General features: G+C 40.6%; 2 long non-coding RNA genes across 2 annotated transcripts in view; one reads left to right on the top strand and one right to left on the bottom strand.

Annotated features, from left to right (window-relative positions):
- Positions 1 to 22,935, top strand: part of LOC147838945 (uncharacterized) — a 1,276,407-nt gene that overhangs the window by 925,415 nt on the left and 328,057 nt on the right. The gene's annotated exons all lie outside the window — the stretch shown is intronic.
- Positions 16,241 to 22,635, bottom strand: LOC147838947 (uncharacterized). Its single transcript, XR_015520644.1, has 3 exons — positions 19,644 to 22,635; positions 17,818 to 18,553; positions 16,241 to 17,679 (listed from the first exon to the last, which is right to left on the bottom strand). It is a non-coding gene; the product is annotated as an uncharacterized LOC147838947 (long non-coding RNA).

The following is a 22,935-nucleotide window of genomic DNA, read 5'->3' as shown; positions in this document are numbered from 1 at the left end:
GGGTGTCGTGAGCATCTAGATAATTCTAGGAAATACGACAGTACGTTGGGAAGCGTGCAATCCCGATAGGGAGGACGCTGCGGAGGCCATCCGTTACCCAAGGGGGGATAGATGGCAGAATTTACATATGGACTAGCCCTAAAAAGGGGGAGTACGCATAGCAAAAGAGTGGTTAGCGGGGAGGGAAGACACGGGTCCGCCCAGGGGGGGGGGGACTTAACCGTGGCTGAATAAGCATATGGGATCGCCTAGTGGGGACCACGCATAGCAGACACCTTTACCCAAAACGCGGGCTGACCAGCGGGCAGACCTACAACGTAGTGGGCCAGCAAGTGACTCCTCCGCTGAGTCAGTGCTGGGGGCCACGGAGGAATCTGCAGGGCTCACCTGACGGGGAACTTTACTGACAGATAAAAAGGCGCACGTATCTCCGTGTTAGGGAAAATGGCGCAGCAAGCGTGTTTCAACACCCTACCGAGTTGTTTCCTCAATCACCAAGGGTTACCTAATACCCTTGAGGAAACCGGCTCCACTCGCAGATTGTAAAACCTTGCAAATGTGTTGGGTGTCACCCAGCCCGCAGCTCTACAGATGTCTGTTAGAGGGGCGCCGCGTGCGCGCGCTCGAGAGGATGCGAAGCTCCGAGTGGAGTGCGCACGCGCTCTCGGGGGACGCGGCTCATCTCGGCTCTGATAGTGAAAGAAAGGCATCCACAATCTAGTGGGAACTTATTTCGGTACGGCACTTCCCTGCTGCCGACCGCTATAACAGACGAAGAGCTGCTCAGATGATCTAAACTCTGAGTGCGGTCCGGATAATACGCAAAACGCGAACTGGACAATAAATAAGGGCTGGGTCTGCCTCCTCCGAGGGCAGCGCTTGCAGGCTCACTACCTCGTATTAAAACGGAGTGGTAGGAACCTTGGGCACATATCGCGGGCGGGGTCTCATACGTGAGAGAAGCCAGCCCAATTACAGGCACGAGTCACTGACCGAAAAATGCCTCCGGGTCCCCGACCCTCTAATCGATATCAACGCGACCAGCAGAGCTGTCTTCAGGGACAGAAATATACTGAGTCGAGGATCGAAGGGATCTGACGCGGCTTGTGTAGCGAGGGCGAGATCCTAAGAGGGCATGAAGGGGGGCGGGGTGGATTAATTCGCTTAACGCCCCTGAGGAACCGGATGATGAGGTTATGCGTTCCCACGGTGCTGCCAGCCACCGCGTTATGAGAGCGGAGATGGCAGCCACGTAACCTTGAGTGTGGAGGGCGACAGCCTGCTCTCCAACTTCTCTCGGCGTAAAGAAAGCACAACGCTGATCTGGCAAATTACGGGGGTCTTCTCAGCGAGAGACACACCATTCAGTGAATAGACTTCACGTCAGGGCATAGGCGCGCTCGGGGAGGGGGCTCTAGCCCGAGTGACGGTATTAGCCACCGCAATCGGAGGTTACCTAAGTCTTCCTCGCGTCTAAAAATCTCTTCAAAGATCGGCGAGGGTGCCAGGTGGTGCCCTGTCCCTGAGAGAGTAGGTGCTCTCTCGAAGGGACTGCCAGGGGAGGGCTATCGCGAGGGAGAGCTCTGACATCCAGGTCCGGTTGAGCCAGAGGGGCGCAACCAGCAACCTGTTCCTCGTCCTCCCTGACCATGCACAGTAACTGCGCGAGCAGGCTCACTGGGGGAAACGCGTATTGCGCGTGCCCCGAGGCCAGCTGTAAGCCAGTGCATCCGTGCCGAGAGCACTCGGTCAGGGAAAGAACAACTGGCAATGAGCGATCTCGGGGGAAGCAACAGATCGATCTGGGCTTCCCCGAATCGCGCCCATATCAGCTGAACAGACTCGGGGTGGAGTCTCCATGCTCCAGGACGCAAGGCTGCCGTGAGAGCGCATCGGCTGCACGGTTGAGCTTGCCTGAATATGAATGGCGTGCAGCGATTTCAGCCGCGGATGACTCCAGAGGAGCAGACGGCGGGCGAGCTGAGACATGCGGCGAGAGCGCATACCCCCTATACGGCTGATATACGCCACCGCCGCCGTACTGTCCGTCCTGACCAGCACGTGTTGCCGCTCCAACACCGGAAAAAAACGGTGGAGAGCGGGGAACACTGCCAACAGCTCCAGGCGATATGCCAATGCAACTGGGTACCTTTCCACAGGTCCGCAGCCGCATGCCCGCAACGCACAGCCCCCCAGCCCGTGTTGGAAGCGTCTGCTGAAACGACAACAAGACTGGACGCCTGTTCTAGAGACACCCAGGCCTGTAGGAACGAGGGGTCGCTCCAAGGGCTGAGGGCGCGGCGACACAGCGCAGTAACAGAGACTCGGTGTGCGCGCGCGTGCCATGCGCGTCTGGGGACTCGATCGTGAAGCCAGTGCTGAAGTGGTCTCATATAGAATAATCCGAGCGGCATGAAGCGGCTGCGGATGCCATATGCCCCAGGAGCCTCTGAAATTGTTTCAGTGGGACCACTATTTTACTGTCGAGCTCTCTCAGACAGTACAGCATCAGCTGAGCGCGCTCTCCGGAGAGGCGCGCTGCCATGGTGACCGAGTCCAGCTCCAGCCCGAGAGAAGAGATCCTCTGCACGGGGGCGAGTTTGCTCTTTTCTCGGTTGACCTGAAACCCCCACAGGTGGAAGTGCCAGAGCACTTTGTCTCTGTGCATAATCAACTCTGTGCATAATCAAAAGAGAGGGCAATTCAGCCAGTCGTAAAGAAATTGAGTATGCAGATGCCCGCGAGCCGAAGGGGCGCTGAGGCACCCTCCGCGGGCTTGGTGAGGACCCGCGGAGACAGAGAGAGCCCGAAGGGGAGGGCTTTGTATTGCCAAGCTCGACCTTCAAACGCAAACCGCAGAAACTGTCGGTGGCGAGGAAGAGTGGAGACATGGAAATACGCGTCCATCAGGTCTAATGCTGCAGACCAACCCAGAGGACGAACGCACCGGAGGATGCGCTTCTGCGTGAGCATTCTGAACGGCAGCTTGTGCAGGCAGCGGTTCAAAACGCGCAGATCTAGGATTGGCCGTGACCCACCGCTCTTTTTGGGCACGATGAAGCGTGGGCTGTAAAACCCGCTCTCCATCTCGGCTGGAGGGAGCGGCTCGATTGCATCCTTCGCCAGGAGGACAGCAATCTCCTCTCGCAAGACAGGGGCGGACAGGGGGCTGACCCTGGTGAATACACACCCGTGACTTGGGGGGCCGTTTCGCGAACTGAATCGCATAGCCGAGTCTGATTGTGCGTATGAGCCACCGCGAAGAGCTGGCCCGCGCTAACCAGGCAGGCAGAGCTCTCGCTAATGGACTCATCGCTACAATCGCTGACGTACCAGCAGTGGGGCAGCGCGGAGTGGGTGTGCTGATCCGGGAAGCTCGCGGGTCCCACGGAAAAGCTGGAGGTGGGATATTTGCTCTCACTCCAAACCCGAGCTCCGGAGGGGAGGCTCGAGGGGTGGGAGAAAGGAGACCGTCCTCCCAGCGCTCGTGAGCCACTGGCGAAACGCACCGAATCTGCAAGCTAGAAAGCATAGCGTCCCAGACTGGCAGATTTCGGGCTGTCACATCTGGGGAAGTGAAAAGTGCCCTTTCATAATGTTTTCATGGCAGTAAAAAGTGCCGTTGGAAATGGGGCCCCGCCCTCCAGCGGGGAAAGAGCAAGTTCCCTCTTCTCCAGATGGCCTGTCCCAGGGGCGCTTCGCGGTCCGTTGCCGGACTTAGCGGCGTTCTGGGCAGGGGGGCTGCCTGCTTCCGAGGTGCCCGACGCGCTCGCTTCGCCTTAGGCGTGTGCGGGGGCGGAGCAGCTCTCGTAGGCGGACGCCTTCGGCGAGGAGCAGGTATGAATGGCACGGCGGGCGGAGCGGGCTACGGACCGCCGATAAGACATCACCCACCAACTGCTCTCTCACCGCCTTGAATTCCTGGGTGAATTCACAGACAGTGTCGCCGAACCTGGCTGGGGATATGGGGAAGTCAAGAAAGCGGACTTTGTCGACTTTGCGCATATCAGCCAGGGGTGGCGCTCCTGGACCACTAATGTGGACATCGTCCTCCCCAACGCACACGCAGCGGACTCAGTAGTCCGAAGAGCTAAGTCGGCGGCGGTGCGAAGCTCGTAAGCCTGGGTTGGACCCACCCTCGTGCAGCTCGGCCAGCGCCTGCGCTTGGTAGCGCTGGTAGGTGGCTATCGCATGCAAGGCGGAAGCAGCCTGGCCCGCAGCTATGTAAGCTCTAGCTCCGAGGGAGGTAGATAACTTACAGGCTTTGGATGGGAGACGAGGCGGACCCCGCCAAGAAGAGGCGCCGCGCGGATTTACCGCCATCGCGCACTCAACCTGAGGAATCGCCACATACCCCCTGGCTGTTTCACCGTCAAGAGTGGTTAGGGTGGAGGAACACGCAGCACGAGCAGAAAAAAGTGCTTTACAAGACCGCGTGAGCCTACTGTGCACCTCCGGGAAGAAGGGAACGCCCCTCTAGTCGGTCCGGCCGCGGAGCTGGGGGATAAACCATCTCCAACCCACGGCCGAAGCAGCCCGGGAAAGCACGGCTAACATGTCCGTTTCAGGATCCGTAGTGACAGCGCTCACCAGCCCGAAGGGGGCGAGCGGGTCTGGATCATCATCGGACAATGAAAGCCCACCCTCCGATGCCGCGGTGGACATCTGGTCTCCGGTGTCATCGGGCGTAAGGGCTACCATCTGTTAGACGGATCGCTTCCTCCGCCCGAAGCTTGGATGGAGCGCTTAGAGGAGCGGGAGGTCCGCGGGCCCGTGGGCGACGGATTATCTCTCGCTGAAACCCTCAGATCTGCCCGAGTGCCCGCTGCAGAGCAGGGGACAACTGGGGTGGTTCGCCTTTTTGCAAAGGCTAACCGCGATCTTGCGCAACAGTCATGGCATCGCAATGACGACATGAACTGCCCGCGAGCAGCGCATTAACATGCTGGACCCCCAGACATGTAACACAGTGCCCGCGCCCATCATCCGAGGACAGGAAACCACCGCATCCAGAAACGCACAGTCGGAGCGCCGTCCTGATAAGGACGTGCTGCACGACTGTGTTGCTCTTTCTGTGAAGTTTGCAACTTTACACGCACCGCTCTGGAGGACCGGACCCAAAGAACGCCAGGCAAGGGAGAAACCCAGCTCGACCGTCTGCCACTGCGTGTACACACTCTGGACCGGGAGAATGCTCTCGTTCGCTCAGAATCGCTGGTCACAGCAGGAGGAACCCTCATCGACTCGATCAGAAAGTCTCTGAAGCGAAAAGGATAGCGTCTGCTGCGCCAGGTGAGCTTATATACTCAGTTGATTGCTTATGCCGCTCACCTGCGCAGGCTTGCGCTGCCAATTCATTCTTAATTGGCCCGTTCAATACTCTTTCAGACGAGTAGCTTCTGAACCGAACCTCCCCCAATGCGTGGATTTTACAATCAAATCCACTTATAGTGCTGAAGTTCCCCCCGAAGGGGAACCTTTGTTGGCCAACTAAGGTTGCAAGTTCCATCGTCACAAACATAGTTTATTTGGTGTTTCCCAAATCCATCGTTCCAACCAACATTCGCAAACTGCATCGCAAACTTATATGCTAGTAACTACACCTCTGGAGCTGTAGTTAGAAACGTAGTTCCTGGTTGTGTTCTATTTCCAGTTATCCACCCTATGCCCTATTCCTTTAAAACATTCTAACATTCAAACTTGGAATGATTAAAAAAACACACGCACATTAAAGTCATCTCCCTTAGGTGTAATTTGCTTTCAATAGGTGACCTATTATTATTAAAGCTTGTTTAAAAAAAAAAAAAAAGAATACGTTAATGCTATTAATTTATAGTAGGTTATTTATTAAGTATCTGTAATAAATATGACATGGGCCTGTTGGTTAAAAAATTTCTGCAGTGATTCATGTGTCAAATTGTAAAATTAGAACTTTTCAAAAGACTTAAAAAATAATAAACAATATCCTACTTAATAATAATAATAATAATAATAATAATAATAATAATAATAATAATAATAATTATTATTATTATTATTATTATTATTATTGTCATCATCATCATCATCATCATCAACATCATTAAAATATTAATATTATTATTAAAGTAGTTTTTTTAATTTCCTAAAAAATAATAAAAACTAAATTTAATTTCATGATAAATCGACTCATTATTTATTTATTTCTATGATTTATATATGATATGAGAATATGTGTTAGCTTTTGTAAGTGATTTTATGTTTTAGATAGAATATGTAATATTCGCAATAATATTCGTAAAGGATACAAAAGCCCTATATGTGCTGTTTACAAATATTTCAGTTAATATAGAAAACAAGTGCATGTTTTTACCAAAACTAATATTGGATGTTTTTTTAATTGTGTGTTTGTGTAAAACAATATAATTTGCACAAAGAAATTATGGATTTCTTCCCTAAAGAAGTTATTACTCCACCCTGTTTAGAGCATCAATATGGGCGTTATAACTATGGGCGTTATTACTATGATGGTTCAGCCTCGAGTTACGTCTTTTTTTTTGGAAATGCACCCCAAACTATTATAATTCTTTTTGCCATATTTGGCTTAATCTGCTTTTGTGAATTTCAACTTCTACTCATAATTTTAATGCTTGTTTTTGTAAAATGAGTTTTTCTCTTGCACTGATGCACTAAATTTTAATTTGATTTTAATATGATTTTGTTACACATACTTCATTTTATTGGTCCCATTTAGCTCAATAACATTTGCACCAAATTACTCTCATTAGATTCTTATAGAAGATGATTAGAAGACTGTAAGAGTAGATTAAGGTTAGGGTTAGTAGAATGCACTCAATTAATGGAAGTTTTTGTTGTTGTGTTAGTACATCCTAAAGGTGAGCATTAAGTAAGGCGTAAACTGTCTGGTGAGATATACTGTATAAATGTATTGTTTTTGCCCCCTCTACAAATTAATAGAATTATATATGATATCCAAAATCATGTCTTTAAACTTTAGCTTTATATTTGAAATCACATGAAAACTCTATGGGAATCACAAGTGGAACACGCATTTTGATGTGGGGACAAAAGCTGTGATGTTATGATCACATTCTTTGTGGTTCAGTGGTTAGCACTGTCGCCTCACAACAAGAAGTTTGTTGGTTCGTGTCCTAGCAGGTCCAGTTGGCATTTCTGTGTGGATGTTCTCCCTGTGTTGGCCTGCGTTTGCTCCTGGTGCTTCGTGTTCCCCCATTGTTCAAAGACATGCGGTATAGGTGAATTGAATAAACCAAATTGTAACCGTAGAGTATGTGTGTGAATGTAAGACATTTGCAGGATAATTTGGTGGTTTATTCTGCTGTGGCGACCCCTGATGAATAAAGGGACTAAGCTGAAAGAAAATTAATGAAAGTTCCCAAACCAAGTTCCATGTGTGTTCTACAAGTCTTTCAAATATGTTCTGAACATGATTCATATTGCAAGTTTAAAGCTCATGTGAATCTCAGGGTTTGTCTGAAAGGAAACATTGGATTTTTATCCAATGGTCAAATTTCTGTCATAGAACTATAAGCAATTTAGTAAATATTGAATTCAACAATACCTCATTTGCATATTCATTTAATGCTCTATTTATCAATAGGCAAAATTAACACTGAAAAAAAAAATATTTGTAAATAAGCAGTTTTCGGTATTTGAAATACTTATTTATGCTTTTGAATAGCATTATGGGACCTTGATCTTTCCTTCAAAAGCTTTTGATGTTAAAAAGTCACTGATGTTTAATAGTTTAAATTTCTATATTGTTTGTGTTTGTGTTGTAAATGATGCTACAAAAACCTGGTAACAAACGGTCAGTACTTTTTCTATTATATTTGTTTACACAGCAAAAAATGCTTTTCTTACTTAGATTTTTTTGTCTTTTTTCTAGTCCAAATATCCAAAAGTTCTTAAATCAACAAGCATTTTCTAGACAAGCAAAACATATTGTCTTGTTTTAAGAAATAATATCCCAAAATAAAGTGAGTTTTTCCTTAAATCAAGCAAAAATATCTGCCAATGGGGTCAGCAAAATAATCTTATCACAAATCGAAAAACAAAATTATTTTGCTTACCCCATTGGCAGATTATTTATTATCATTTTATTATTGTGGTGAGTATATTATTATAGAATTTAATTTCTGGGTGAACTATGCGTTTAATCAAAAGTAATTTTTGATTACGTGGTTACTTCCAGCATGGTTGCTCCTGAAAGGTGAGAGCAGTGGCGGTGGAACCCTGAGCCGCCCGGGGGTCGCTGGAGCCTCAGAGACTGGGGGAGAGCTGGAGCTGTTGACAGGTGGAGGTGTGATGGAGAAGCAGGCGCCAGAGAGAGCTGAAAGGGGCTGAAGAGGGCCACGGTGCCGGGGCAGAGCGGAGCCAGCCTACAATGCCTAAAAACAGACACTTTGGAAAAGAGAGCTCCATTTATAGTTTGTAAAGGCCTACAAATTTGATTATACCCTTTAATTTTGTACAGGCTAGTTCGATTAGTATGCCTTTTTTAGTGTTTTTGTCAAAAGCAATATCTAATTTTTATTAGTTTATTTCCAGTCATTTTTGGTTAATCATTCGTTTCGTTTTTTTTTTTCAGTGTTATTTTAAACTTTTTACAATTATTTCATAGACCACTGTGGTTTTTTCTTCAATTTATTTTTAAGGTGAACAATTATTCTGGGGCATCACGATGGCGCAGTGGTTAGCATGATTGCATCACATCCTGCTAGGTCAGTTTTCATTTCTGTGTGGAGTTTGCATATCCCCTCGTGTTTGCATGGGTTTCCTCCGGGTTTTCTAGTTTCCCCCACAGTCCAAATACATGAGGTATAGGTGAATTGGGAAAGCTAAAACTGATCGTAGTGTATGTGTGTGAATGCAAGAGTGTATGGGTGTTTCCCAGTGTTAGGTTGCTGCTGGAAGGGCATCCGCTGTGTAAAACATATGCTGGATAAGTTTATGGTTCATTCCGCATCCTTCACTGTTGATGTCAGTTCAACTGATAATATCTGGATACAGCCTTTATGATGTAAGCTGAGACTGCACATCTCAGTGATGCAATGTCAGACACAATGCACTTAATGGAGCTAGTGCTGTCACTGTAAGGGGTAGGGTAGGGGTGGGGTTAGGTTTACGCATAAAAAAACATTGGATGCAGCTCAGATTGCACTGCATCCAGACCCCTCTCAGATTAAAAGCTTCAATACCACTCTTTTTACTAATTTGCTACAAGGGAGGGAATGATATGCAAAAATAAAACCCCTCCCCTACTCAATATTAACTTTTTGTTGGAAGTGCATCAACTGAAATACAAGTCTCAGCAACTTCCGGTTCACGCAGGTTTTTAACAAAAGTTGAGATGCGTATGACTTGGGAACAATTTTATATTTAGCAATGGAAAAAATTAAGAGATCACTTGAAAATTCTCTGGATCTACAATTAACTGAGCGTCTTTGTTTTATTCTGTAGACAACTTATGACATTTCTTCCAAATTTCAAATAGAAATGTCATTTAAAGCGTTTTTATATGAAGTTTAAAAGAAGTGTTATGCAACATTTATAGAATAAAACAAATATTAACATGTAATAAATACAGTAAAATTGAGAATCTTAAGCTTTTAGGAGACTTGGATTTGAGCTTGCTTGGTTGGGGTTTATTTATTGTTTAATTATTATTTAATTAATCAAAGTTTCCGGAGACTGTGAAATACGTCCCAGGAGGTATGTATTTCGTATTGAAATGCTTTTTTGCATCTCAAATTTTTCTCGTGAGTGCCTTTCACACATGCGCTGTTCTCTCGTAAACCCACTAGAGGCCGCTGTCGATTGACCGTCTGTCTGACTGATTGAATGACCGACTGGGCAACCGGCCAATCGACTGAACCATCTCCTCCTTCCCTAAACCCAACCAATTTTATCAATTGACCCGCCCATCCACTTACTTCCCTAAAGCCAACTGCCGATTTACAAAAGCCGTCCAGAAAAAGAAAAGCACTTTTCTGATTTTTACCATGTTTTCAGATTTTAACACAATCTCACCCTGTTATTCACTTGTTCATTTTTATTTTTTAGATTCTATTTTTGTCTGCCCTGATTTGTGGAACTGCTCTTTCGCGGACTCGAACCCGGTCGTCGTTGTTGTGGTCAACTCCTCTCTATGTTTTAAGTCCGCCGACATACACGATGAGCTAATTGGACAAACTGGTTGCAGCGGGAAAGCCCTCCACACGGAGGTAATCGGTCAGCTGGTAAGCGCCAAAAGGAACGCTCAAAAAAATGAAATACAGCTATACATACCTCCGGCTACGTAATTTACGGTCTCCAGAAACGTCCACAGGACTACGTTTTCAGAATGAGCCTGTGTTGTTAATTATACTATTTATAAAATTTAATTTTCAAAATGTAAGCAGCTTGTAAAGAAATTTGAAAGAAACTTATAACTAAAGAATCTTATGAACATTTTACTATAGGAAGTTCATATTTCTGAGACTGCAAGTTAAGTTCAAGTCACTTTATGTACATTTTGCACAAAATGTTCAACATGATTTTTCAAATCTATTTCTACAAAATGATTAATAAACAAGTGTGCTTCAATGTGCAGTGTGCTTTTAGTTAAAAGTGCAGTATTTAAGTTTGCCATCCAGTGGTTGAACTAGGTATTGCACTCCTGGGTCAAAACACATTATCACTTGGCTCCTCCTCTGACGAGTCCGGGCAGAGTGCATGTTGCTCAAGCAATGTTATTGTTGAAAAGAATGATTATTAAACCATATTAACAAAAATAACAGCAAGCAAAAGAAAACATGGGACATGGGGGCTTTTAAGCACTCACACGCATCACATCAGATGTGGGCGCAACACTAAAGTTGTGTCTCACCGTGCGCCTGTTCAACCTCTCATTCAGTATTCACCTGCTTTCTTTTGCTCGCCCGAACAGTTATCAGTCGTGCTGCTTCTCGATTCAAAGATCACATTTGCACGCATATTGACAAATTGTCATAAACTAAAATTATTTTTAACCAGCCAAAGTGGCTAGTGAGAGAGGCTGTCTAACCCACTACAGCTGAAATCTACCTGCATTTGGCGGGTGTTAATGTCAAGCCCTGTATATAGCAATCACGATTATGCCAATCATGATCATCAGCAACAACAGACATCTAACGCACACACACACACGAATCACCCACTCACTGACTTTTCTTCAGCTTAGTCTCTGATTTATCAGGGGTCACCACAGCGGAATGAATCTGCCACACAACAATCCTACAAAAGTGTATGTATTTTCTTACTGTATTGTTTAAACGATTTATTAGCTAAATATTGCAGAGAGAGAATAGGGAATGGCATAAAAGATTATGTAAATGTTTATAGGATAAGATAAATGTTAAAATATATCCCCTAATTTTTTTTAAAGAAATACAGATAAAGAGATAACATAAAGAGACATAAAGAGAATCACATAATAATTCCATAATAATTCATAATCATTTGTGGTGATTTCAACTCAAAAATATGAACATCCTGACATGAGAGCCAGCAAAGATCCAAATATTAGCATAAGAGGGACACAAATAATGATTATATAACACATTTATATAAGGGTAACACTTTGCAATAAAGTTGTATTAGTTAATGTATTTGTTCATGTTAATTAAAGTTAGTTGATGAAAATAGTCATTCATTGTTAGTTTAACTCACAATGCATTAACTAATGTTAACAATCATGTTAATAATGCATTAGTAAATGTTGAACAATGTTTAATAAATACTGCACTGAAAAATTAACTTTTAAGATTTACTTTAAAAAATCCTTGTAACATTTTGCACTAACAAATTTCAAATAAATGTTTACATTCTCATATTAGATACAATTAGCCAATATAATGTAACATTTACTTAATGTTCAACACTCCTAAATTAACGAAGTTTAAGTTAATTGATTATCTTTAATTTTGAGTCTATATTTATTCAAATCAATCAAGTAATGTCAAGTCGTAATGTTTTAGCAAAAGAAGCACTTCTTCTTTTTTTTTTACACAATTTAAATAAATCTAAATTAGTTACATTTACATCTTATTAAAACACACATTTCCACTGACTGGAAATGTGTTATTTCACTTTAGTTTAAGCTAATTGAAACCATGAGCAAAGTAATTTTAAAAATCCTCTTTAACTAAAGCATTTAACTTTTTTTTCTTTTCTTAAAATGCCAAGATCCAAAGCATGAGTGCTACTCTTCTGAAAGGTGGTAACCGCAAAACGAAAAACACTTACTCAAACCTCTTCTTAATCTTCAAACTAAGGATGATTAAACTCTATCAAATATTTATCTAAAATTTAAACACCTAAACTTGGTTTTATTTTCAAAATATTCTACTCCTAATTGTCCCATGCAAGGCATTCTGGGAACTACACATCCATTACGACATATCAATGATTAAATTTTACTTATTATTACTAAGTTTGCAACGTTTCGAAAATATTTAAATATTACAATTAGCTGAATATTAATATTTAACTTTCTCCACTCATTTCATTTATTACTTAAACAAGTTCTAGTTTTCATTTAAAAGTAAACAAGGGTATAAAACTAGTTATACTCTAAGAAAATAAATTTATTAGATTTTACCACAGCAAAAAGTAATTTCTTTCAGTGTGTACAAGTATTGTCCATAATTATTTCATAAATAGTTAGTAAAAATACCAACTAACATTGACTATTGAAACATTTCTGTAAAGCGTGACTTATACTGTATGTAAGAATTGCTTGTTGTAATTCAGTATTATGATGAACAAGTCAAAAAGACAAGACATCTCTAGGACCAGTCATCCAGAGACATGGATTCTCCTACCACTGCTATGCTGATGATACCCAGCTATACCTCTCTTTTCATCCTGATGATCCCTCGGTTCCAGCTCGTATCTCAGCCTGCCTGTTGGATATTTCACACTGGATGAAAGATCATCATCTTCAGCTGAACCTCGCAAAAACGGAAATGCTTGTAGTTTCTGCCAACCCGACTCTACACCATAACTTTTCAATCCAGATGGATGGGGCAACCATTACTGCATCCAAAATGGTGAAAAGCCTTGGAGTAACGATTGATGACAAACTAAACTTCTCTGACCACATTTCTAGAACTGCTCGATCGTGCAGATTTGCACTTTATAACATCAGAAAGATCCGACCCTTCTTATCTGAACATGCAGCTCAACTCCTTGTTCAAGCTCTTGTTCTCTCCAAACTGGATTACTGCAACTCTCTACTAGCTGGGCTTCCAGCTAACTCTATCAAGCCTCTTCAACTGCTCCAGAATGCAGCAGCACGAGTGGTCTTCAATGAACCTAAACGAGCACATGTCACTCCGCTGCTAGTCCGTTTGCACTGGCTGCCAGTTGCTGCTCGCATCAAATTCAAAACTCTGATGTTTGCCTACAAAGTGACTTCTGGCCTAGCACCTTCTTATCTGCACTCACTTCTGCAGATCTATGTGCCCTCCAGAAACTTGCGTTCTGTGAATGAACGTCGCCTCGTGGTTCCATCCCAAAGAGGGAAAAAATCACTTTCGCTCAAGCTCACGCTCAATCTGCCCAGTTGATGGAATGAACTCCCTAACTGCATCAGAACAGCAGAGTCACTCGCTATTTTCAAGAAACGACTAAAAACTCAACTATTTAGTCTCCACTTCACTTCGTAATCTGCAATTGCCTCTTTGAATATCACACTAACTGTACAAAAAAAAAAAAAAAATACTAATACTTCCCTTCTTAGACTTTACAGACCTGAAACTTGCCTTTAGTACTTATTCATTGTTGCTCTTAGTTGTGTAAATTGCTTCCTTGTCCTCATTTGTAAGTCGCTTTGGATAAAAGCGTCTGCTAAATGACTAAATGTAAATGTAAATGTAAGTAGAATAAGAATTATATGAAAACAAAGAGATTTGAATAATTTATGTGAGGACTCTAGTGTATAAAGTATGATTTCAAAGATGTAAAGTCAGAATCCTATAAAAAAAACTTTAGAATGACTTGGAATTATTAGCTTTCTTTTCTCTGAATTTGAAGTTCATATCTTCATTTTTAAGTTTGTCTATCTTAGTTCCTAATTTTTGTTTCTGAATTGTAAGAAAAATGTCACAATTTTCTTGTTACTGCATCGACACTTTCAAATAACAACACAACTTGCAGCTGAACGAAGCTGATGACACTTTTGTCTTGGGTACACTCTCAAAAACTTTAAGTTATTTATTTAACCCAACGGTTGAGTTAAACATATCTGGTGCTTTGTTGGGTTATTTTTAACCTTTATTAGGTTATCTAATAATAACTCAACCAGTTGGGTTAATATTTTAAATTTCAACAGTCAACTGATTTAACTGACACAGAACAGCTGTATTAATATGCACAAGTAATGTTATTTTTGCATTGAAAAAGTTTAAGCTCTAACGTAATAAGGTTATTATTATTATGTTTTTTTTAAATCAAATTTACTCTCCTGTCGTGTTTTTTCTATTCGTTTCACCAGCACTCTTAATTACTGATCATACAATCGCGCGCTTCATAGCCGATAAAACGTTTCTCTACCTCCCATGTTCATCTCTACAGTTTTTTGGGGAGAAAATGATACACATATTTGGGATATTCGTCTGTCATTCTCGTCTTTAGGACCCAGCGGAGACATTCATTGTTTTTCACAAACATAATTCAAAAATAATAGTAGTACTTCAATAGTAACACCAGAATGGAAAAAAAAAGACATTTAAACAAAATAACCCAATTAATGCATTGGGTTAAAATAACCCATAGTTAGGGAGGTGCTATAATAACCTGTAGTTGGGTTATATGTTGGGGTATTTTTAACCCAACTATTTTAACAGAGTAGCCAACTTTGTTTTATAATAAATTAATTTTGCTAACTAAAAACTGTTGATGCCCTGTACTAAATCAACATAGTGTATAACTGGAAATAAAGCTGAACAACACTGTTGCCATCTATGGAGCTTATTTCACCATTCATGAAATACACATGCAATTAGTTGAACCAAACAAGTTGACTTGAGCCAAATAATGATACTATTGTCTTTTTTTCAACTTACTTAAAGCAGAATTTAAAACTATTTTAAGAAGATTGAATCACTTAATTATTTTTATTATTATTATTATTTTTTTACTTTAAAATACCTTTAAAGGAGTCTGTAATGTATTGTATACACTACCCGACAAAAGTCTTTCCAAGTTTAAGAACAACTAATAACTTGATTCTAGTTGATAATTTGTTATCAGAAGTGGCTTATATGAAAGAAAAATGAAAAACTACACTTATTTTACCAAAATAAAATATGATCATGCCTTGATTTTAATTATTTCATTAGGACAGTAAGGTCTGACTTTGCTTAGACGAATATCTTGTCACTTAACAGAAATAATGTTAAGAATGTGACTTTATTTGACTTGAGAAAGCTATTTATAAAACAAGTACAGTAACTATTAACATCCTGTGCTTCAAAAAAGAAGTCCACATTTTTTCAGTTTGTTCATGGATTTTCAGAGTAAATGTATTGCAATTATATGTCTTAGACATGACTGCGCTGTGATATTTTTTGTTGACTTGCCGATGGCTCATCTGTGTTGTGGCGATTGGTTAGAGGTTGGTGGTGTTTGTGTTAAAGTGTGTGAAGGGTGTTTTAAAGTCAGCTTTGGCTGAGATCTATGTATCCTGCTGCTCTTATGTGGGCTATGAGATGCTGGGAAAGAGGAAATTTGGGAAAGATGGGAGATTTCCTCCCTGTTAACAAGTTCCCACCAAACCATTTTCCACCCTGAGGGACTGAAACTCCAGTTTGGTAGGTTCTTCCCATTATCCCTTGAGAAACACAATTTTTTATTTTTTATTTTAGAGAAGTGTTTATTTTATTTCTCACAATTATGAGTTTATATCTACGTTTAGTTGAACTTTTTTACCATCACAAATGTACTGTAATATAAGCTAACATTGAATTTATAGGATACACTAATAAAAGGAGATTCATTGGATTGGTAATGGAATGACAGCCCAGAGTCCTGATCTAAACCTAAAATTATTTTAATTCATTAGATTTTATAAAGGTTTTAATGTAAGTGGTTGCAAACACTTTATATGTGCTGAATTTAAAAAAAAATGAATGAAGTTGAATATTACTTAACATATTTTGTTTAAATTCAGCCCATATAAACTGTTTGCAACCACTTACCTTAAAATAAAAGAAATCCAATTAATCATTTTTTTCAGCATACAAAGTAACAGTTTTGAGAACAGAATTCAGAACTGTAAGATGTAAGCTCACAATTATGTTTTAACTTAAAGCTGTGAAAAAACAATAAAATGCACTTACTTATTTATCAGATGTTTTCCAAAATCCCCTAGAAATAAGAAATAATCATTTCACAATGATTATTTCATTTCACTATATTTATTCACAGTTTATGCAATAAAAAGAACATTTTATATTGTGCAAACTACAGTTAATAAAACAGGACAATGCTAATTATTGTAGCACAAAGAAAGATAACAACTATGATTTCTGAAGATTTCAGCAGTCAAAAATGACTATGAAGTGCAGAGGCTATTGCACTGAACTTCAACACATGCCACAGGACATCACTAGTCTCTCACAGGACATCACTAGTCTCTTGCTCTGCTGTGATTTTGATCTGCTCCTCTTCAGTCTCTTCCACAGTTCATTCACTGTAGTTTATGAGCCATTCATTGTGACTGATTATTTTCCAGATATATTCAATAAGGTTTGGATCAGGACTCTGGCCTGCCATTTCATAGTTTCAGTATTTTCAGTGTTTTTCACTGACCTCTGCACACACTTTGGCTTCAGTCTCTCCCAAGTTTGCTGACAAACATAACATACACAAGGAGAAACACAATTGTTGTTACAACTTTCAGCTCGGCAAAAGGGTATTTTGACATTTTGCACCAGGCTGTTTAAATAGCAAATGCATTTGCGCTCATATGTGCGCCCATAGGCATTCTGGTCTCAAAATGGAGGTGTGTCAAGGCACATTGCTGGTGCGCTGCTATTTTGTGGAATTAAATAGACTGTTCAATAAACCAGCTGAGAGGAGGTCTAAAGTCCGGAACAGAGCGTGTTAGTTGTACGCCTCGCATAAACATTGCTTAATACACACAGGATGTACAGCAATACACAAATATCCACACAAATGAAAAATGATTAAAGGATTAAAATATTACAAAAATTACTATTTTCTACATAAATATAAAAACCACCACTTTCATGCCTTCTTCAGCTCGGGGGACTTTGTCAGTCTATTCATGACAATTTGCTTTTGTATGTTATTAGTAGTAGCAGTAATTATAATATGCGTATTTATATTTGTTTTATAAAAACAAGCTTAGATTTGCCCACCTGTCAGGTTTAGATCATATGGGGAATAGCATGTGTATTTGGAAATACAGTGTTACTTTTTGAACACACTTCGTTATTATTGTTTATTTTTTCGTTTGCTGGAAAGTAGAGCAGAATTTAGAAATGGTTTTAAAATAAATCCTTTCGCTTAACAAACTAAATTAATTATGTCGGCTAATGGGTGTCTGTGCGTACAACACGTTTCCTTATCCACGAAAGAGAGTGAAAGTGAAAGTAAAGAATGAGGAGTCTCATCTCTCATTATTGCGCTGCAGATGCTCTGTTTAACTGTTTTCTCACTAGTGAAGTGCTCAGTTTTTCCACTTACAAAGTTTGCCATGTAAATTGCAAATGCACCATGAAGCTTAAAGGTAATGGGAGATGAGACTCTGATCTGGTTTATTCTCAAAACACACCTATAACTCGTTAAAAGAATAAGCTCAAACCTGTTAGACCATGCATGGCGACACAAAGCTGAGATTTTCCTTCGTTAAAATAGCAAAAGTGGATTCTGACAAGCCCTTATTGCTTTTGCGCTCTGTGCTTTGGACTTTGCGCCTGGATCGTCAAAATAGAGCCCAATGTTTCATGTCAGATCCAAATGAATGAAACTTTCTTTAATTAACCTGTCACCATCCCGGTCCCAGTCATTCCCCTCGCTGGCCAGCAGAGGTCATCATCACCGGACTTCTAGACATTACGTCATCCTCTTCAACTGATAAGCACAACACCTGTTCCTCATCCCGCTAACGATCCACACTCAACGATATAAGCCACACTCTCACTCCAGTTCAGTGCGAAGTCTTGTTCTGCCCCGGCTAACACTACTGAGCGTTTCCTGATCCTTGCCTGCTTTCCCGTTGACAACTTTGGACTGTTTCTCGACTCTCTCTTCCCTGCCGCCTTCCCTGAACTCTAGCCTGCATCCTGACTTTGATCCTCGCCGCCTGCCTTTGACCCATGCCTGAATACTCACCTTGCGTTTGCCTGCCGCCAGCCCTTCGACTGACTACAATTGTGTTTTATGTGAGTTCGCACACGCTTAACATCTGTGTGCTATTTGTTATTAAACTCTGTTTTTTGATTTTTGATTTTTTTTCTGAAAAGCCTCATCAATTTGCCATCTGGGGTCCGTTCTTCGTACCTCGCTTAAATGATCTAAGATTATTTGGCAGATCCTGGATCTTTTAATCTTGATAACTGATCTCTCGCTAATTTGGTTCTTCAAACAAGTTTGCGAATCAGATTAGAATGTCTGGATAAACTGATCTGAGATCGCTGCGTGTGTTGTGAAGGACAGATTTATCGATCCTCGAAATCATGATCAGCAATGCAACGATTGGCTGACGGCACAGCAGCGTAATGACATCATCTGATTAATATTCAATTATCCATGTGAGCAAAATTACATCAAATTAGCAGTAAATGGTTTGTTAAATATGACACGCAATAACTTTTCACATTTGTTGTGAGCTGCAGGCTTTACACTTTAATTTGTCAAGACAAGAGTATTCATCATGTATTTCAATGCAAATCAATGTATTTAGTTCTACATTTAGAAAAGATTTTCTTTATTATAGTAGCCATTTTTTAATCGGTGTATAAAGAATAACTGGTTGTTTACAAAAGCATTTTCATATTGGTAAAGGTGTCTGCAACTTTTGTGAAGCATCAAATCACTGGCATATTAACTATCAAAACATGTTTATGACTGCATAAATGTAATATTGCTTTTTAAAAAAGTCACATATTGTGCATTTCTATTATACACAATTTGTTCTAAAGTGATCTAAAAAGTTCATATCAATAAGTTTTCTCTTTGCACCAGATGGCAGTCTTTGTACTTTCATTTCGAGGGTGCATATTGCATACGTTTTATTAATATGTATAACTTTATTTATTTTATTAATGACTATAACTTTATATATATATATATTTAAAAATTATGTATTATTTTCCCAAGTGTATATAACTACTACTGTAAGAAAATATCAGAATTCGGAACATACTTTCTGTATTATCTTTGTTTGAACTGAGCCGATCTAATCCTGTTTATATGAATTGAACCTGCTCCCGATCAGGTTTGACCTAGCAGAACTGTTGCCATGACAACAACTCTCGGATCAGCTTTAAAGAACGAAACGATCCTGGATCGTGTCAATTCGTCAATATCCAAATCCAGCTAACTGAGTAATCCACGTACGAAGAACGGACCCCTGGACAATCCCACGTGTTTATTTTATTTTTTAGATTCTGTTTTTGTCTTACCTACTTTCTGAAACTGTTCTTTACTGAATTCAAACCCGTTGTCAAGGTAAACTTTCTGCATCTCAAGTCCACAGACGTACCTGTCGAGCTACCGGACAAACTGCGAACAGTAGAAAAGCTGTTCATACGGAGGTAAACGATCAGCTGGCAAGTGCGAAAAAGAACGGCATCATACTGCACCCTAGTGTTCATTTTAAAGATGAAATGCAGCCATACGTAGCTCTGGCAACATAATTCGCGATTTCTATAAATTTATAAAAAAGCTACGTTTTCAGAATGAGCCTATGTTGGACTATTCTCACAATTCTTTCTCTAACTTTTTAACTTACAATTCAGAAAAAAAGGAAATTGAAAGTACTCTGTATATACATCTTAAAATTCAGTGTATATTCGACTGTAATTGTGACTTTTTGTTCAGAGTTGCAACTTTTTGTCTTTCAAATTTGAGTCCTTACAGTTCTGTGTTTATATGACAATTTCACTACAAAATCCCAAACTACAACAAAGTCACAATTTTGAGAAAAGGTCTAAATGTGAGCTCTGTGGAAAACGCTGCAATTGTGAGAACTGCATAAATATGCGCATGCATGTAAATGTAGTGATGCTCTGAGCTGAGGTGGGACTGTACCCGATGAAAGGCCGGCGTGCTGGATGAGTGATGTGCGGTGGGGAAGAAAGAGCGACCGGTGGGGGAGGAGAGGCTGTTTGTGGTCCTGCTGGGTGGCTGAGTGCAGACAGCTGGAGGAGGAGTTGATGGGAATGGTATCTGCCAGGTCAGGGGTCAGTAGAGAGAGCTTTAGCACACTTCCGCTGCAGCCCCTCGACTCTCCTGCCTCTGGAATTCTGCTCCTCCAGCTCCCACTCAAAACTGTGTGTGCTGGAAGACGCATGGCTTCCCTTTTCACTTCATTTCCATTTTCTGTCTTCACTCACTTCATTTATCAGATCCAATAAAAAATGTGAATAACTGTATGGTGTTAAAATGGAAATAACTGTTTGAATGCGAAGTGCTATAGAATGAAATAACTGGGGAATTGGATATTTATCCCAAATTATATAAGATAAGAGAACTACTAAAATTAAGTTAGCTGTTTGTTTAATTATTTAAAATGAACTGAAACAACACAATTATTGAGTTTTTGGGGACAACTTAATTGTTTTATATTCAATTCACTTAAATTTGTAAAAACTACAAAGTGAAATTAATTCCTTCATGGTGTCCCAACAAAAAGCAATTGTTTTTTACAGTGTAAGACTTTTTTTTTCTTCACAATTCTTTGTTTATATTTATATTTGTAATTGCTTAAAAGTAAATCAATAAGGAGCTTGCAAAAATATGTTATTGTTGTCAATTTTTATCCCAAGGGTAATTCTGATTATGTACCCCTATATAAATTTTTGGAGAGAGCCAAATACATCCCAGGAGCTGCTTTTTTGCTGCTTTTGTTTTTGTGAATTTTCCAGAGGCCGATGCAAACACTTTTTGAGATCTTAAATTTCTCTTGTGAGTGCCATTCATGCCTGCTGTTTTCGCGTAAATCCACCAGAGGCCGTTATCGACTGACTGACTGACTGACTGAATTTTTACCACATTCTTACCCTGTTATTTACTTGTTTGTTTCATCTTTAGGCCTTTTTTTGTCTTTCCTGCTTTCTGGAACTATTCTTTGCACTTGACCTCATCGTCACTGTCATCTCCGCTCTGTGTCTCAAATCTTCGTACGTGTGTGACCAGCCACTGGACCAACTGGTAACAGCGGAAAAGCCATCCACACGAAAGTAAATGGTCAGCGGTTAAGCGAGATAAGGAAAATGGCATCACAACGTCCCGTAGCACTTGTTTTAAAGATGAAATGCAGCCATACGTTCCTCTGGCTACATAATTGGCAATCTCCAGAAATGTATATAGGGCTACGTTTTCTGATTGAGCCTGTGTTGCAATTTTTAGTTTAAATGTTTTTATTTTGGTTTCATTGCTTTTATTTTTTAAATTTATTTAGATTTTTTAAAACTTTTTTTCAAATTACAAATACATTTTTAGATTTATAGCTTTCATTTTAGTTAACCCCAATAAAGAAATACCCTGGTGTAGAGAACAATGAGCATGAAAGGTATTCACTTTTTTTTTTTAGCTACATATACTTTTTTAAAATAGATTTTTTTTTTTTTACATAAAATAAAATTTATATATAGAGTTGTGCTTGGAAAACTGTTGAGCTAAAATTGTATTCTCATATGATTTTAAAACCTAACTCAATGGTTCAGTTTTTCCATATTTCGCCCAAATTTGAAAAAAAATCTGCTTATATTATTTTGTAACTAATATTGATTGAAATAAAAAAGACAGACGGACAGACAGACAGACAGACAGACGGGATCACTTCATAATAATTACACACTATGAATAATTTATTAAGCATTAGCATATGAATTTATTATTTGTTAAGCGTAAAATCTACATTTATAAACATTGGTAAGCATTTCATAACTACTGCTATAAATGCTGTAGTTATGAACGTATATATAGATGCTAACATGTTTACACTCGGTGACTCGGTGCAATAGTTAACTTACGAGCAAACTGAATAAACAAAGAGTACTGGTCGCTCACTTACCAAATCTGTAGAGACAGGACAATCACCAGCAACTAGAGCCGCGTCTTTATGAAGAGGAGACTACAAGCGAATCCAGATCTCAGCGTTTGGAGATGAGAACAGCTCTCAGGTAAACAATAAACCTCCTTAGACACGTAAGTTATTGTTGTCGCGCGTCGCCTACACTGTTAATCCACACGTGACGCCAGCTGCGCTCTCACAGAGAGAAAATGAAAACAAAACTTAACGGCAGCAAACTATAAAAGCAACACTTCACGCTTGTTTTGCCAACACAACGTGGCGTCTCTGTCGTGAAAACACTGTGACAGTAATGAATATTAATGAAGTTGCACAATAGAGCGCGCTGATTGGTTTTGAACCAAGCCTTACTCATGCATTAATGCATCACACTGTAAGACGTAATAAGACACACTCTGGCACAGACGCCCAGTCTGCACGCTGGAATACAACGCTATTATGTCATGGCCGTGACGCAGCTTCAAAAATTCGTTTCAAACCGGAAGTATGAATTTGCTTGAAATAACGCAAAAACAACCAATTTACACTTTTTAGTGAAATATAGGTGTCCTAATAGTGTTTATAGCAGTGTGGGACACATATACGACTGTCAACAGCTCAAAAAA

The sequence above is a fragment of the Danio rerio genome, chromosome 21, assembly GCF_052040795.2.
Source record: "Danio rerio strain M-AB ecotype USA chromosome 21, GRCz13ab, whole genome shotgun sequence".
Lineage (NCBI taxonomy): Eukaryota > Metazoa > Chordata > Actinopteri > Cypriniformes > Danionidae > Danio > Danio rerio.
The sequence above is the reverse complement of the archived record's forward strand: the minus strand, read 5'-3'. Positions and strand labels throughout refer to the sequence as shown.